This window comes from Callithrix jacchus, chromosome 12 (genome assembly GCF_049354715.1).
Source record: "Callithrix jacchus isolate 240 chromosome 12, calJac240_pri, whole genome shotgun sequence".
NCBI lineage: Eukaryota > Metazoa > Chordata > Mammalia > Primates > Cebidae > Callithrix > Callithrix jacchus.
The window spans coordinates 15,322,587-15,339,174 of NC_133513.1; the positions used below are offsets into that span (position 1 = coordinate 15,322,587).

General features: G+C 39.1%; 1 long non-coding RNA gene and 1 pseudogene across 5 annotated transcripts in view; both read right to left on the minus strand.

Annotated features, from left to right (window-relative positions):
- Positions 1-16,588, minus strand: part of LOC108594046 (uncharacterized) — a 283,377-nt gene that overhangs the window by 123,839 nt on the left and 142,950 nt on the right. The gene's annotated exons all lie outside the window — the stretch shown is intronic.
- LOC118146592 (U6atac minor spliceosomal RNA) lies at positions 9,193-9,304 on the minus strand (annotated as a pseudogene).

The window sequence follows — 16,588 nt, forward strand, 5'->3', positions numbered from 1 at the left end:
CCTTCCTGTTTGTAAGAGCTCAGTAAAATGGAGAACAAGACTTGAACTTGAACAGAAGCTACTCAAAGGAAGATACATAAATGGTCAATAAACATAGGAAAAAATTCTAAGCATCTTTAGCCATCAGGTCAATGCAAATGAAAATAACAGCGAGACTGGGGCCTGTTGGCGGGTGGGGGGGCAAGGGGAGGGAGAGCGTTAGGACAAATACCTAATGCATGCTGGGCTTAAAACCTAGATGGCGGGTTGATGGCTGCAGCAAACCTCCATGGCACATGTATACCTATGTAACAAACCTGTACTTTCTGCACATGCATCCCAGAAATTAAAGTATAATAAAAAAGAATAAAAGATTGAAAAAATAAATAAATCCTCATTATCTAAAAAGAAAAGAAAATAACTGTGAGATACCAATACACCCTCTAGAATGATCATCCGTCCCAAATATTGGTGTAAATGTGAGTCAGCTGGAATTCTCTTACATTGCTGTCATGAGGGTACTAAGGCATATCTACTTTTAAATAAGGGTTTGGCAGTTTCTTAAAACGTTAAACATACACCTAGCCTATGACCCAGGAATTCTACTTCTAGTTTTCACCGTAGAAAAATGAAGTCATAGTCTACAAGAAGATGTGTGTAAAAATGTTCACAGAAGCTTTATTCTTAGCCCCAAACTGAGAACAGCCCAGATTTCTTTCACCAGGTGACTAAAAAAATAAATGTGATATATGCATGCAATAAAATGCTACTCAGCAACAAGGAGAAGTGAACTATTGATTCATGCAACACACAGATATACTGAATTATTCTATCTCTTTCTTTTTCTGTGCTCTAGGCTGGAGTACAGTGGTGCAATCTTGGTTCACTGCAACCTTTGCCTCCCAGGTTCAAGCAGTCCCCCAGTTCAGCCTCCTGAGTAGCTGGGACTATAGGCATATGCCACTATGCCTAGCTAACTTAAAAAACTTTTTATGTAGAGATGGGGTTTTGTCATGTTGCACAGGCTGGTCTCAAATTCTTGAGCTCAAGTGATCTGCTCACCTTGGCATCCCAAATTGCTGGGGTTACAGGCATGAGCTGCTGCTCCTGGCCCTGAATGATGCTATTTCTGTGAAGTTCTAGAACAGGGAAAACTAGCTTCTCTGAAGAAGCAGTATTGAACCGAAATCTAGAAGATAATTAGGGTAATAATGTATGTGAAGGATTTTGGGGTTTGGCTGGAATTTTGAAGGCACTGCTGAAGATGGCAGAACACAAGATGGAGGGACATGGCTAGCTACATGCAGAATATATTAGAGCTGCTAAAGCAGCATCATGAGAACAGAAAGGTAATTGGTGGTGATCTGGAAAGTGCGAAAAGCACACGGGTTTGTTCTGAATCATTATGGCAAAATGGGGTTAGTATCTTTCCTTCCAATTTTGTGGTTTCTACGAAAGTGCTTTGATTTGTGTACTAATAAAGATAGTATTAGCTTATGTAGTGTGTGTGTGTGTGTGTGTGTGTGTGTGTGTGTGTGTAATCATTATTTCTGAGACAGACTCTTGCTGTGTTTCCCAGGATGGAGTGCAGTGGTGTGATCTAAGCTCACTACAACCTCTGCCTCCCAGGTTCAAGCAATTCTTCTGTCTCAGCCTCCCCAGTATCGGGGGACTACAGGCACATACTACCATGCCTGGCTAATTTTTGTATTTGTAGTAGAACCAAATTCACCATATTGGTCAGGCTAGTCTGTGGTAATGAATATTCCTTGAAATCTCAGAAGCTTCACTCACTAGAATTTATTTCTTGCTAACAAAAAGAGCTTTGCAAAGTGGGCAGCCTTCCATGAAGTCACTCAGGGACCCAAGCTTCTTTCCTCTCGTAGTTCTGTCTTCTTCTTGGGTCTTAGATATGCTCTGTCCTGCTGATCAATGGGGAAAAAAGAGGCCAGAGATGGCACACCTACTTCTCACCTAATTTGTGTTAGAGAAAATAAACACCACTTTTACTGTATTTAATTGGTGAGAATCAATTACATGGCCCCACCTAGTTGCAAGAGATGCTGGGATATGCAGTTCTGAGAAGGGCAATACTTCCCAGCACTAATTCTCTACTCTGCAAGGGAAGAGCCAATGTTTTGTGGCCAAGTAGCCATTTTTTTTTTTTTAACAATTCACACCTTTCAATGAATCTCATTCTTTCTCTCCCATTTCTCACCCAATTGGTGCTCAATTCATTGTGTTTTATTGAGAGGCTTGCGTCCCTGAAGAAGTCCTACGAATGAAAACGGAAGTGCTGAGTTCTCCATCCAGACAGGCTCACCATGGGAGCTCTGAGGTTTATAAATCATAATTCAGAGGCCATTCATCATCGGAAAAATGAGGAGGAAGAGCTGCCAAGGCCCTGGTCATAAAACACATGTTCTTTCAGTGGATAAGAGCAAAAGAGAAACACAACTAGAGAAACTGAAAGCCCAGGAAAGTAGCCAACTACCTTGAATAAAAAGCACAACATCCCTAAAGTAATATACATTCTCTTCTTTCCTACATCCTGCCCTCCGGGGGAAAAGAACCATTTTTTTTCCCCTGTTTAATTATGTTTCATTTTAAGCTAATAGCTGGTTTTCCAAACCTGAAAGGGTGGGCATTAATTTTTCCTAGTGCAGGATGAATACAATGATACTGTACTGATGAATGCAGGTAATACAGGTTTTATGATATGTGCTGCCCTGCTGTCACACAGAATACATCAGCCTCATTTCAGCTATAGCCATTCGTTCTTGTTAGGGAACCAGTGGATGGTATGAAATATTAAATGACAAGGGTTAATTCTGTTCTCAGCAAAGAGCTCCTGTCTAATTTCCCATAAGGCTGCACAACAGGTCAGTGTGTTAGGCTTAAAGTAATAGCCTGTTCTGGTTTTCTTCAGGCAGGTTTTGCACCATGGCTATGTTGATGAATCTTGATTTTGCACTGGAAAAACCAAGCTGATTCCTGCTGTTACCAGGAGAAACTGGAGGCATGATTGGTGCCAGGCTATGCAGCAATGGTCTTGAGAATTTGCCCCTAGTAACTGATGCTTCATAATTTTCTCCTAGTTCCCTGTGACTGATGGGAATTTCTGAGGTCCCTGTACTTTGCACATTCGTGTCTCCCTTTTAACTCTCCCTGTTTCTTATCCAGTGATTGTTTGTATAAAGTGAAAAAACTGTTGCTTTAAATTACAATTATTCTTTATTAAAATGTTAAACAACCATACTCAAGTTATATTCACTTATTACAGCACATTATGCAATGCATTAGTAATGAATGAAAGCACTTTACCTAAAGATCTGCCTATAAATCAGATGAAAATGGGGAAAAAGTCATTATTTATTTAGGACGTCTGGGAAAAAATTATAGAGAGCAGACTTTACATATCCTCCTATTTTAAAAACATTATGAAACATTGATTTTATGTTTGCCATTACATTTATGCTCCTGCTGCCTTTATATTCATGATATATTATTAATCTTTCTTAAGAATTAAAACTCTGAAATCTACTTTATATATAACAGTAGAAAGCTTTGGTGGTAGTTCCTAAAGTCTGCTTGGGCAGAAATTGGGTGGGTATTCTTTCTCTCAGTATGTCAAAGGCTGAAGGCACATAGGAAATATCTTCAAAATGTGTCATCTTCAATGGGAGTGTTTTACCATTTCCCAGGGTCCACTAAAGACCTGCTTCCTAGTAAACACAAATTAACAAGCATGCACTGGGTATTTAGTCTTAGAACCAATGATGGGATGATTGTGCTGTTTGAATGCATGAAATCCAAAGGCATTATGACCAGACAATTCTGGGAAACCCTTACCCACACCATAATAGTCCCTTTTAACAAGATTTCTGGAGTAAAACTGTCACCTAAATTGTAACAAATAGGGTAATGAGGTACTATTTTACTGTTTGGCTAAGATTCTGCTGAGAGTGGTGATTTTAGAATTTGCTGATAAAGTAGGTGAAAATAAACATGTGGCCTTACAAAAAAATCTACTGGGGCTTCTATTAACCTCTAAATCCTAAAATCTTACTATCTGCTATCAGAGGAAGTGATGAGTATGTCTCAAGACACGCTTGAGGATAAGAGCAAAGGGAACAAGATGACCTGACTCACTGCCCTATAGGATTTGGCTTCCCGGGTGCATCAGGCTGAGGAAGAATGATGCTATCTGCTAGTAACCATAACCCAGCCATAGCTGTGGAATCTGGACAGCTATAGGATTAGTAGTTCCTTTTCTTGAGGAAGGGGAAGAAGAATTGAATAAGGAGCTGTTTTGAACCTTCCGTTCTTGCTAACCTACTTCATGCTGGGTTTTTACTAAGTTGATGTACATACAAAAGTAAATAATAATCAGTCCCCTGCTTAAAAACTGCTCGCAATCTGACAGTGGAGGTAGACTTGTAAACAAATGTCTCAGCATACTGCAACAAAATGCTAGTAACAATAACAATTTATTGAGTGCTTATCATGGGCACTAGATTAACTGCTTCATAGTTTTTACAAGTTACAAAGGTAACATAAAGAAGGGAGTAGTTAGCTCATCATGAGAGGTTCCTTGGAGGAGGAGACATTTGTGCTGTGGCTTAAAGAGGGAACTGGTGTTCTTCAAGAGGAAAGGAGGTGAAGGAAAATAGATTTGATAATGTTGCCAGGCAGGCACGGTAATCCTGTAATCCTAACATTTTGGAAGGCTGAGGTGGGTGGATTACCAGAGGTCAGGAGTTCGAGACCAGCCTGATCAATATGGTGAAACCCTGTCTCTACCAAAAATACAAAAACATTAGCCAGGTGTGTTGGTGGGTGCCTGTAATCCCAGCTACTTGGGATGGAGGCAGGAGAATTCCTTGAACCTGGGAGGCTGAGGTTGTAGTGAACCGAGATCATGCCACTACACTCCAGCTTGGGCAACAGAGTGAGACTCCATCTCAAAGAAAAGGTGCAGAATACAAAATCGACATACAAATATTAGTTGCATTTCTATACACTAACAATAAGCTATCCAAAAAGGAAAACAATTCCCATTCACAATGGTATCAAGAAGAATACTTAGGAATAAATTCAACCAAGGAGGTGAAAGACTTGTACACTGAAAACTGTAAAACACTAGTGAAAGTAATTAAAGCAGACACAAATAAATGGGAAGACATCTAGTGTTTATGGATTAGGATAATTAATATTGTTAAAATGGTAATACTATCCAAGGTGATCTTCAGATTCATTGTAATTTCTATCAAAAATTCTAATAGCATTTTTTATAGAAATGGAAAAAAAGAATTTAAAAATTTTTATGGAACCACAAAGATTGCTAATAGTCAAAGCTAGTGTGAACAATAAGAACAAGGCTGGAGGTCTCACACTTTCTGATTTCAAAATACATTACAAAGCTACAGTACTAGTATAAAAACAGATGCACAGACCAATGGTAGTATAGACAGCCCAGAAACAAACCCACTTATATGTCATCAGCTAATTTTTAACAAGGGTGCTAAGAATACATAACAGGGAAATAACAGTTTCTTCAATTGAGTATGGAGAATTCAATTGCATGTCGTATTGGGTATCTACATGCAAAATAATGAAACTGGACCATTTTTCTTGCACCAAAGAATCAACTAAAATGGGCTAAATGTTTAATTATAAGACCTACAATCATAAAACTCCTAGAAATAAAACATAAGGGAAAAGCTTCTTGATATTGGCCTTGGCAATTATTTTATGAATGTGACATCAAAAGCACAGTCAACAAAGGCAAAATAGAAAAGAGGGATTACAGCAAACTAAAAAGCTTCTGTACAGCAATGGAAATGGTCAACAAGATGAAAAAGCATTCAGTGGAATGGGAGACAATATCTGCAAACCATACACTTGATAAAGTGTTAGTACTAAAAATATATAAAGAACTCATACAACTCAATAGCAAAACCCAAACCAAACCAAACCAAGCAACCAACCAACCAAATAAACAAAAAGCCCCAAATAACCCTTGGGCAAAGGAACTGAATAGATACTTTTCCAAAAAAGATATATAAGTGGCCAATGGGTATATGAAAAGTGCTCCACATCACTCACCATCAGGAAAAGTCAAATCAAGACCATAATGAGATATCACCCCATGCCTGTCAGGAAGGCTATTATCAAAAAAAAAAAAAAGAAAATAAGTGTTGGCAGGGGAAGAGGAAATTCATATGCACTATTTGTGGGAATTGGTGCAGCTACTATGAAAAACAGTATGCAGGTTCCTCAAAAAATTAAAAATGGAACTATCATATATATGATCCAGCAATCCCTCTTCTCAGTATGTATTCAGAGGAATTGAAATAAGGATCTTGAAGAGATATCTGCCTTCCCACATTCACTGCAGCATTACCTCAATAGCCAAAACAGGGAAACAACCTAAATGTCCATTGATGAATGAATGGAAGAATAAAATGTGGTCTATATATACAATAAAATATTATTCAGCCTTAAAAAGGATAAAAATCCTGCTATTTGTGCCAATATAAATGAACCTGAACTAAAGGGCATTATGCTAAGTTAAGTAAGCCAGATAGGAGGACAAAAGGCATATGAGCCCACTTATATGAGAAATCGAAAATAATCCAACTTGTAGAAGCTGAGAATAGAGTGGTGGTTGCCAGGGACTGGTTTGGGGATGGAAAGATGGGGAGGTATTAGTCAAAAGGTGTAAAGTTTCAGTTATGCAAGATGAGTATGCTCTAGAGATCTACCAAACAGTGTAGTAAATACTGTGTTGTATACTTTAAAATGTACTAAGTAGGTAGATCATATGTTAAGTGTTTTCTCTGTCTCTGTCTCTGTCTCTCTCTCTCTCTCACACACATGCACACACACACACACAATAACAGATAAAATGTGTAGGAGGAAAATTTTGGAAGTGATATGTATGTTTCTGATACAGATTGTGGTGATGGTTTCAGGGGTATATACTTACTTCCATTGTCATCAAGATGTATTTATTGCATACATAGCTTTGTATATGTCAATAAAGCTCAGTAAAGAGGCTTAAAAATGGAGGTGAAGTACATTTCAAATAAGTGAAACTGTGTGTTTAGAACGACATAATCTGGAAACAACCTGTTGTACTGGAGAAACAGTAAGTATCTTGGAATCCTCCAAGCATACATTGGAAGGATAAAGCTGGAGTGACATGAGTTTAAACATTGAGGTGGAGTGAAATTATAGCGTACTTTTTATGTAAGGGCAAAAAACTTGGGATTTATTCTACAGATAGTACTGAGTCAGTTAAAGGATCTATAAATAAAGGAGAGAAAGGATTGAATTAGCTCTTTGTAAAGCTCATTCTAGCTCCCATAGGGAAGATGGTCAGAGTAAATGAGACAGGTGCCAGACAGGAGTCAAGGAGTCTGAATTAAGGAAAGGGGATAACTGAGAGTGGAGGACAACCTGGAAAATATGTGAGAAGTAGAATCCATAGCATGGTGGCTAATTGGACAGAAGGAGTGATGGAGGAAATAGTTAAGCATGATTTTCATGTTCTATTGGGTGGCAGCCCTAGTACAAAGACTGGAGTCAAAATTAAACCCCACTTGTACCAGTTTCATTTAGTTCAGGATTTTTTTTGGTTGAAAACCAGTTTTCAATGGCTGCATTTTTCATCCTGCCCCACTATAAAGCTGTTCATTCAGTGTCACTGGGAAGTTGTGTATGGGAGTTGTTTTATTGCCACCCTCAGTTCTCCTGTATCACATGTTGGAACTCACTTTTTCTTCTTTAAAAAGATTGGACTTTTAACTTACTTATCCTAGGGTAAATGTCACTGACAATACCTCAATGGTACACACACTGAAAAATGCATGTTCATAAGGACTGAAGTCTGGAACTCAATTTCTCAGTTCAAATCCTGATTCATGTGTTTACCGGCTACATAACCTTAAGCAAGTCAGATAAACTTAGCTTCCTCATATGCAAAATGAGGATTAAAAGTACTAATTGCTGCACTGTTTTGAAGATTAGAAAAACATCTGGCATGCAGTAAAAATTCAATTAGTATTCATTTTTATTCTAAATTAAACAAATAGCATTTTTAGTGGTGGAACTTCAGACACCAGAGATGGGAGTGGGTAGAGACTGTTGTGTTTTCAAGATCTGACAAATGACCTTGAGATTTTATATACTATGGTGGTTATCACTCTGCTTATATGGTGGCTTCTTTGCTCTGTGCTTCATTTTTCCTTTCACTGAAACTTCTACTAAAAACAAGTGCAAATTATTTTCTTGTATGCAATTAACACATATGATATGTGTTTTTATTTTACATTTTAGGCGAGAGCATTCAGAGGACAGTTTTCAGTCCATTGTAAGATGGAAAAATTAGGTTGCAGCCAAAGAGTTTATGACAAGGGTAAAATCCCCCTAGCACAGGCGGCTGGAAGACTTGGAAATAGAGAAAAACCAGTAGTGTGTTAACCTGAGATGCCCTGAGTGATTATCATTGTGAGACACTTGCAAGGTTTGTAATGAAATGAGTGCTGCAGATACAGTCAAATTCCCCAGGAAAAGGAGAGAGAAAAATCCTTCTAGCACAGAGATTTTCATATATTTCCATGTAAAGGAAGAAGATACAGATTCACCTTGTGACTGTTTTTTTCTAACCTCATATAGGGCAGTGCTCAGAATACAAATTAGGAAGTCTGAGCAATTCCTATTCCTGTGTAATTCCAAGGGAAGATGTTACAGGGATCTGCCATAAATGCTCTGAAAATTGAGTGGTGAACTATAAAGATGTTATAAACATTGCCTTCCTTTGGATGTCTGGTGGATTCTGAGAAGCTAAACACTTGAAATTGGCATAAGTTCATCCGATGTCTCCCCTTGTTATGTTCTCTGACAATAACAGTTATCACAATACTAATTTACCCCAGGAATTAAGGTGATCTTTTATTTTTAGTAGTGATGGGAAAGCTCTGATTTAGTCTTTTACAGGCTTTCCATCTTTCTATTCTATATAACAGAAATCCAGGTAGGATTTTACCTGCAGTAACCCAAGAGATTTAGCATGGGGAAGAGTTTACTTCAATCTTTACTAACTTGCTTGGTCTCTGAAGTCAGGCAAACTGGGTGTATATCTCAGCTCTATCACGTACTTGCCACATAACCTTTGTCAAATTTATTTTAGCTTCACTCTCCCTGCCTATAAAATGGGGGATATTATCTTCTCGTAGAGATGTTGTAAAGATTACATAAGCGAGGGCCTCTTCCATCCTCGTCAAGGGGAGTGCTAACCTTCTCTCCTTTCATATCAAAAATACAAAAATTAGCTGGGCATGGTGGTGTGTGCCTGTAGTCCCAGCTACTCGGGAGGCTGAGGCAGGAGAATTGCTTGAACCCAGAAGGCGGAGGTTGCGGTGAGTTGAGATCGTGCCATTGCACTCCAGTATGGGTAACAACAGCGAAACTCCGTCTCAAAAAAAAAAAAAAAAAAAAGATTACATAAGCGAATTAAAGTACTTGGTACAGTACCTGGTTTATCATACATACTCAATAAATGAACATTATTAATTTGACTCTGACAACAGGCTTTTTAATAAGAATAACAGAGGCTGGGTATAGTGGTTCACGCCTATAATCCCAGCATTTTGGGAGGCCGAGGCGGGTGGATCATGAGGTCATATCAAAACCATCTTGGCCAACATAGTGAAACCCCATCTCTACTAAAAATACAAAAATTAGCCAGGTGTGGTGAAGGATGCCTGTAATCCCAGCTACTTGGGAGGCTGAGGCAGGTGAATCGCTTGAATCCAGGAGGTGGAGGTTGCAGTGAGCTGAGATTGTGCCACTGCACTCCAGCCTGGTGACTCAGTCTCAAAAAAAAAAAAGAATAATAGATATGTTGGCTGTAGGCACTACAGAAGACATAGTCAAAGAAGGATGTAGGAGCACCTAGTTTCTACCTCCATGTTAATCCTTACCCTTAGTCCCATGTTACCAGAAAGGAGTCTTGCTTCAGACCCCGAGAGGTTCTTGGATCTGGCGCAAAAAGGAATTCGGGGTAAGTCCATAGAGTAAAGTGAAGGTAAGTTTATTAAATAAGTAAAGGAATAAAAGAATGACTACTCCATAGGTAGAGCAGTGGCATGGGCTGCTCGACTAAAAATACATATAGTTATTTCTTGATTATATGTTAAACAAGGGGTGGATTATTCATGAGTTCTCCAAGAAAGGGGTGGGCAATTCCCAGAACTGAGGGTTCCTCCCGTTTTTAGATCATACAGGATAAATTTCTGATGTTGCTATGGCATTTGTAAACTGTCATGGCATGGGTAGGAGTGTCTGTTAGCACGCTAATGCATAATAATTAGTGAACAATGAGCAGTGAGGATGATCAGAGGTCACTTTTATTGCCATGTTGGTTTTGGTGGGATTTGGCTGGCTTCTTTACCACATGCTGTTTTATCAGCCAGGTCTTTGTAATCTGTATCTTGTGCCAACCTCACATCTCATCCTGTGACTAGCATGCTTAACTTTCTGGGCATGCAGCCCATTAAGCCTCAGCCTCATTTTACTCAGCCCCTACTCAAGATGAAGTCCTTCTGGTTTAAATGACTCTGACACCAGGTCAGGATACTGCGATAGTCTGAGTGTTCTTCTCTGAGATATATGAGGACCATACTGGACTACTACTAGGCTTCCATCTTCAGGGATCTGTCCCAATCTCAATGGTTATCCAAAAAGTGAGATGAGCACTCCTTGTGGTTCCATCCACGACTACGGCTCAATCAGAAGCATCCTCCTCACTTCAAAGCCTCTCTCATCAGAATCTGTTCTTTTCACCTTCCCATGTCCTCCAAGGTCACTACTGAAGAATTAGAGGTTATTTTGCACAAGCTTTTTAAAAATCACTCCTAAGACCACGCAGTATAAGCTCAATGTCCATTTTTAAAAATTTCAATAGCTTTAGGGGTACAAGTGGCTTTTGGTTACATAGATGAATTGTGTGGTGGTGAAGTCTGAGATTTTAGTGTACCCATCCCCCAAGTTGTGTACATCGTACCCAATATATAGTTTTTGATCCCTCATTGCTTTTCCACCCTCCTCTTCTCTGAGTCTCCAATGTCCATTATACCACTCTGGATGCCTTCATGTACCCCAGAGCTTAGTTCCCACTCCTAAATGAGAACATATGGTATTTTGTTTTCCATTACTGAGTTACTCCACTTAGGATTATGGCCTTCAGCTCCATCCAAGTTTCTGCAAAAGGCATTATTTCATTCTTTTTTATGACTGAGTAGTATTCCATAGGGTATGTATACCACGTTTTCTTTATCCACTCATCAGCTGATGGGCACTTAGGTTGGTTTCATATCTTTGCAATGGGGAATTGTGCTGCAATAAATACATGTATGCAGGTGTCTTTTTGATACAGTGACTTATTTTCCTTTGGGTAAACAACCAGTAGTGGGATTGTTGGATTGAATGGAAGATCTATTTTTAGTTCTCTGAGAAATCTCCATACTTCCCATAGAGGTTGTACTAACTTACATTCTCACCAGCAGTGGATAAGCATTCCCTTTTCACCACATCCACACCAACATCTATTGTTTTCTGCCTTTTAAATAATGACCTTAATGTCCATTTTTAAATTGATGCAACAGTTTTTTGTTGCTTAAGGACGAAGTTTATTAACATCAGAAACTAAAGCATTCTGGCAGGCTGGTTGGCAGCAGCCAGTATATCATTGCTACTTTTCCCTTTCTTCTATTGCCATACGGCTTATTATTAATAATAAAACCTGACTTTTTGTCTTCTATCTCCATAGTCTATGGTATAATCATTACAAACATAATTTTAAGAAATTTCCTCTTTAGGAGTTGTGTACACAAAACTAGAGGACTATTTCGATGAAGCTGGACTTGTACATCTTTTAAAGATGGCTCCCTTTTCCTTCAGCTGAACTCCATAGGATAGCTGCACTGGAGGGCAGTGTGGGTGGAAGGGGACTTAGAAATAAATGTAATGCTGCATTTGTTAATTTTAAATTTGATTTTAACTCTTTATGAAGCTATCAGACAGAACTGTCTAAGTGGCATTTGAAATAATGAAAATTCAGTCTAGCAAGTATTTTTTGGGAACTATTATGTGCAAGGGTCAATGGAAGACACAATTGAGGATAGAAAGATGAATGACACAAGTACTTACCTCAAGAGTATTAAAATCTTTTGAGGGGAGAGGTGTAGTTAAGAAAGAGGCCCAAGACTAAGGTTTAAAGTGATGAAATCCTAAGCACAGTTGGGCATTCTTTGACTCTAGCATGCAGGGGAATTCTACGAAAACTTGCAGACTTGCTTAGAGTTCTAATTGGAGTCATGTTTACTTTTGTATAGAGCTATGCAAATTCTCCCCTCCCCAGTACTTTATTGAGGTATAATTTACATGAATAAAATGCACAAATCTCAAATGTACAATGTGGTTAAAAATTTACATGTCTAAATATGTGTATAAGCGCCATATCTTTAGATCATTATATAGTAATTTTCTTCAGCCCAGAAGGTTCCTCTTTGCCACTAATGCCACCCCCACCCAGAGATAACCTCTATTTTCCCTCCTATCACCATATATGTTTTAACTATTCTTGAAATTTATGTCAATGGAATGCTATAGTACATAGCTTTAGCAAATGGTCAAACTGTTTTCCAAAATGGATGTCCTGTGTTATGCCACCATTGACATTATATGAGAATCTCTGCTGCTCTTTCTCAGGCTTTCTGATGTTCTCTGAAGTCAGAAACCCTGGTTTAGATTCAGGATCTGTTCCTTAGTAACACTGTAATCTTGAGAGAATAATTTTATTTCTATGAGCCTCAGCATTCCACATCTCCAAAATAGGGATAAAGACCACCTTTCTCAGTGTTTTCAAAGCCTTAAAACTACATATGTAGAACTGTTCTAGTGAATACTTCAATATATGGTAGCTGCTATTAGTTATACTATTAACTACATATTCTCATCTTATTCACCTACTGGATAATTTAAGGCAATGTTTTCCAAGAGGTGCAATATGGTGGTACTTGACATTTACTGTAAGTGTTACATCCACCCAGCATTATAAAATACTGAACCACATAGTGAAAATGTATTTCTATTCCAATTTTCTTTAATCCTAATTATATCAAATGCAGAGTCTCAGTTTGGTGTTAGTCTGTATTTAACCCCTCTCCAAAACTTGCAAATCTCCCTTTTTTAATAAAGAAAGAATGGAACATGAGCTCTTAGTGTTTAGTAGGCAACAGTATCTAGAAAGAATTCAATGTTGTTTTCTCTTTGTTGTTTTAAAATTTTCACTGTTAATAGAATTGATGGCAAGTAATACTGGTAGTACTTAGAGCCATGATTTCACACTATAATAATTATTTAAATCTAAAAAGGTGAGCCATCTGAAAGAAAAAACTTTAATAAATTATTTAAATATAAAAAAGTGAGTTGTCTGAAAGAAAAAGATGTTAAGAAAATAATAATGCAGATCCAAGATGGCTGAATAGATACAACTCCAGCGCACAACATCCAGCAAGAGACACAGAAATCCAGAGATCTCCTAGCTCCAAAGGAGGTACCAGATGCATTTCAACGGGTCTGATCCGACCCTGAGCAAAGCCCACTCAGGGCAGATGGAAGAGGGGAGGGGTGCTGCTCCACCCAGAGATAACCTCTATTTTCCCTCCTATCACCATATATGTTTTAACTATTCTTGAAATTTATGTCAATGGAATGCTATAGTACATAGCTTTAGCAAATGGTCAAACTGTTTTTCAAGGTTTTTGGTTTCTTTGCATTGAGTTAGAATGTGTTCCTTTAGCTCAGAAAAGTTTGTTATGATCAACCTTCTGAAGGCATCAAAGTGCCTCTGATCAGTGGGTCAGAGGCTCCCCCTCTGGCACTCCGGTCCAGATACAGCACTTCCCCAAAAGCCTCAGCAATACACAGAATAGGAGATCTTTGCCAGTCAAGTGCTGGGAATTACAATAATGGAGCTGAATAATAATCCAGGATGGTGTCCCGGATTGGCGCACAGATCTAAACAGATGCATAAGCAGATGCATAAGCCCGAAAGGCGGCTGGGAGAACCTGTGGACTTAGCTATTGTCCCCTCCCCATGCCCAGAGAGAGAGGGAGCTGTAAGCGGTAGCAGCTGGGCGGGTCCCTACCCTCCCCCACAAACCCCAGAGGGCTGAAGCGGACTCCAGTGGGTTATGCAGCCAGTGCCACAGTCTGAGCTGAACTCTGAATGATCCAGCCCAGTGGAGGAAGGGCACAACCCACCATTAGAAGGGTGGGACTGGGCTACACGTTTTAAGAAAAAACACAGGAAGCCTAAGAAACGGTGGCAAACTGGACAACCCAGCAGCACCTACAGGTCAGTGGAAGAGGCAGGCCTAATCTCCCAGTATAAACAAAAAAGACAAGCTTCCTAGCAGCCTGAAGGAGTCCCTAGAAACCCACAGGCAGACAAGCGACCTCATCAAGCAGCTCCCTGACAACATAGCCGGGTAAAACCACAAAGATGGGAAAAAACCAGAGCAAAAAAGATGAAACCATCAAAGACCAGATCACCTCTTCTCCTTCAAGGGATCATAACTCCTCAACAACACAGGATCACATCATGACTGAGAAGGAGTGCAACAAATGGACAGAAACAGGCTTCAGAAGGTTGATCATAACAAACTTTTCTGAGCTAAAGGAACACATTCTAACTCAATGCAAAGAAACCAAAAACCTTGAAAAAAGGTTAGACAAAATGCTAAGTAGAATGACCAGCTCAGAGAAGAACATAAACGACTTGGTGGAGTTGAAAGACACAGCACGAGAACTACGTGAAGCAAACACAAGTTTTACTAGCCGAATTGATCAAGCAGAAGAGAGAATATCAGAGACTGAAGATCAACTCAATGAAATAAAAAGAGAAGACAAGACAAGAGAAAAAAGAGTGAAAAGAAACGAACAAAGCCTCCAAGAAATATGGGATTATGTGAAAAGACCTAACCTATGCTTGATCGGTGCACCTGAATATGACAGGGAGAATGAATCCAAGCTGGAAAACACGCTCCAGGATATTATCCAGGAGAACTTCCCAAGCCTAGCAAGGCAGTCCAAATATCAAATTCAAGAAATACAGAGAACTCCATAAAGATATTCCTCAAGAAGAGCAACCCCAAGGCACACAATTGTCAGATTCACCAGAGTTGAAATGAAGGGAAAAATGCTAAGGGCAGCCAGAGAGATAGGTCAGGTCACCCATAGAAGGAAGCCAGTCAGACTCACAGTGGATCTCTCAGCAGAAACCCTACAAGCCAGAAGAGAGTGGGGGCCAATATTCAAAGGCCAATCCTTAAAGAAAAGAACTTTCAACCCAGAATCTCATATCCAGCCAAACTAAGCTTTGTAAGTGAAGGAAAAATAAAATCCTTTACAGACAAGCAATTACTGAGAGATTCTGTCACCACCAGACCTGCCCTACAAGAACTCCTGAAAGAAACACTAAGCACAGAAGGGAACAAGTACCAGACACTGCAAAAGCAAAACAGTTGGCAAAGACCAAAAATGCAATGAAGAAAATGAGTCCACTAATGGGAAAGAAAACCAGCCAGTAACAAAATGGCAGGATCAAATTAACACATAACAATAGTAACATTGAATGTAAACAGCCTAAGCACCCCAATCAAAAGACACAGACTGGCAAACTGGATAAAAGGTCAAAACCCATCAGTGTGCTGTATTCAGGAAACCCATCTCACATACAAAGATACACATAGATGTAAAATAAAGGGATGGAAGAAGATTTACCAAGCAAATGGAGAACAAAAAAAAAGCAGGGGTTTCAATCCTAGTCTCTGATAAAATGGACTTCAAACCAACAAAGATAAAAAGAGACAAAGAAGGACACTACATAATGGTAAAAGCATCAATTCAACAAGAAGAGCTAACGATCCTAAATATATATGCACCTAAAGCAGGAGCACCCAGATACATAAAGCAAGTACTTAATGACCTAAAACAAGATTTAGACTCCTACACAATAATAGTGGGAGACTTCAACACTCCACTGTCAATATTAGACAGATCAATGAAACAGAAAATTAACAAGGACATCCAGGACTTGAATGCAGAGCTGGACCAAACAGATCTACTAGACATATATAGAACACTCCACCCCAAATCCACAGAATATACATTTTTCTCAGCACCACATTGCGCTTACTCTAAAATTGACCGCATCATTGGAAGCAAATCACTCCTCAGCAAATGCAGAAGGGAAATCATAACAAACAGTCTATCAGACTACAACGCAATCAGACTAGAACTCAGGATCAAGAAACAAACTCAAACCTGTACAACCACTTGGAAACTGAACATTTTGATTCCGAGTGTTGACTGGATAAACAATGAAGTGAAGGCAGAAATGAAGATGTTCTTCAAAGGCCAATCAGAATGAAGACACAACTTATCAAAATCTCTGGGACACCTTAAAAGCAGTGTCGAGAGGGAAATCTATACAATAAATGCCCACATGAGAAACAAGGAAATATCTAAAATTGAC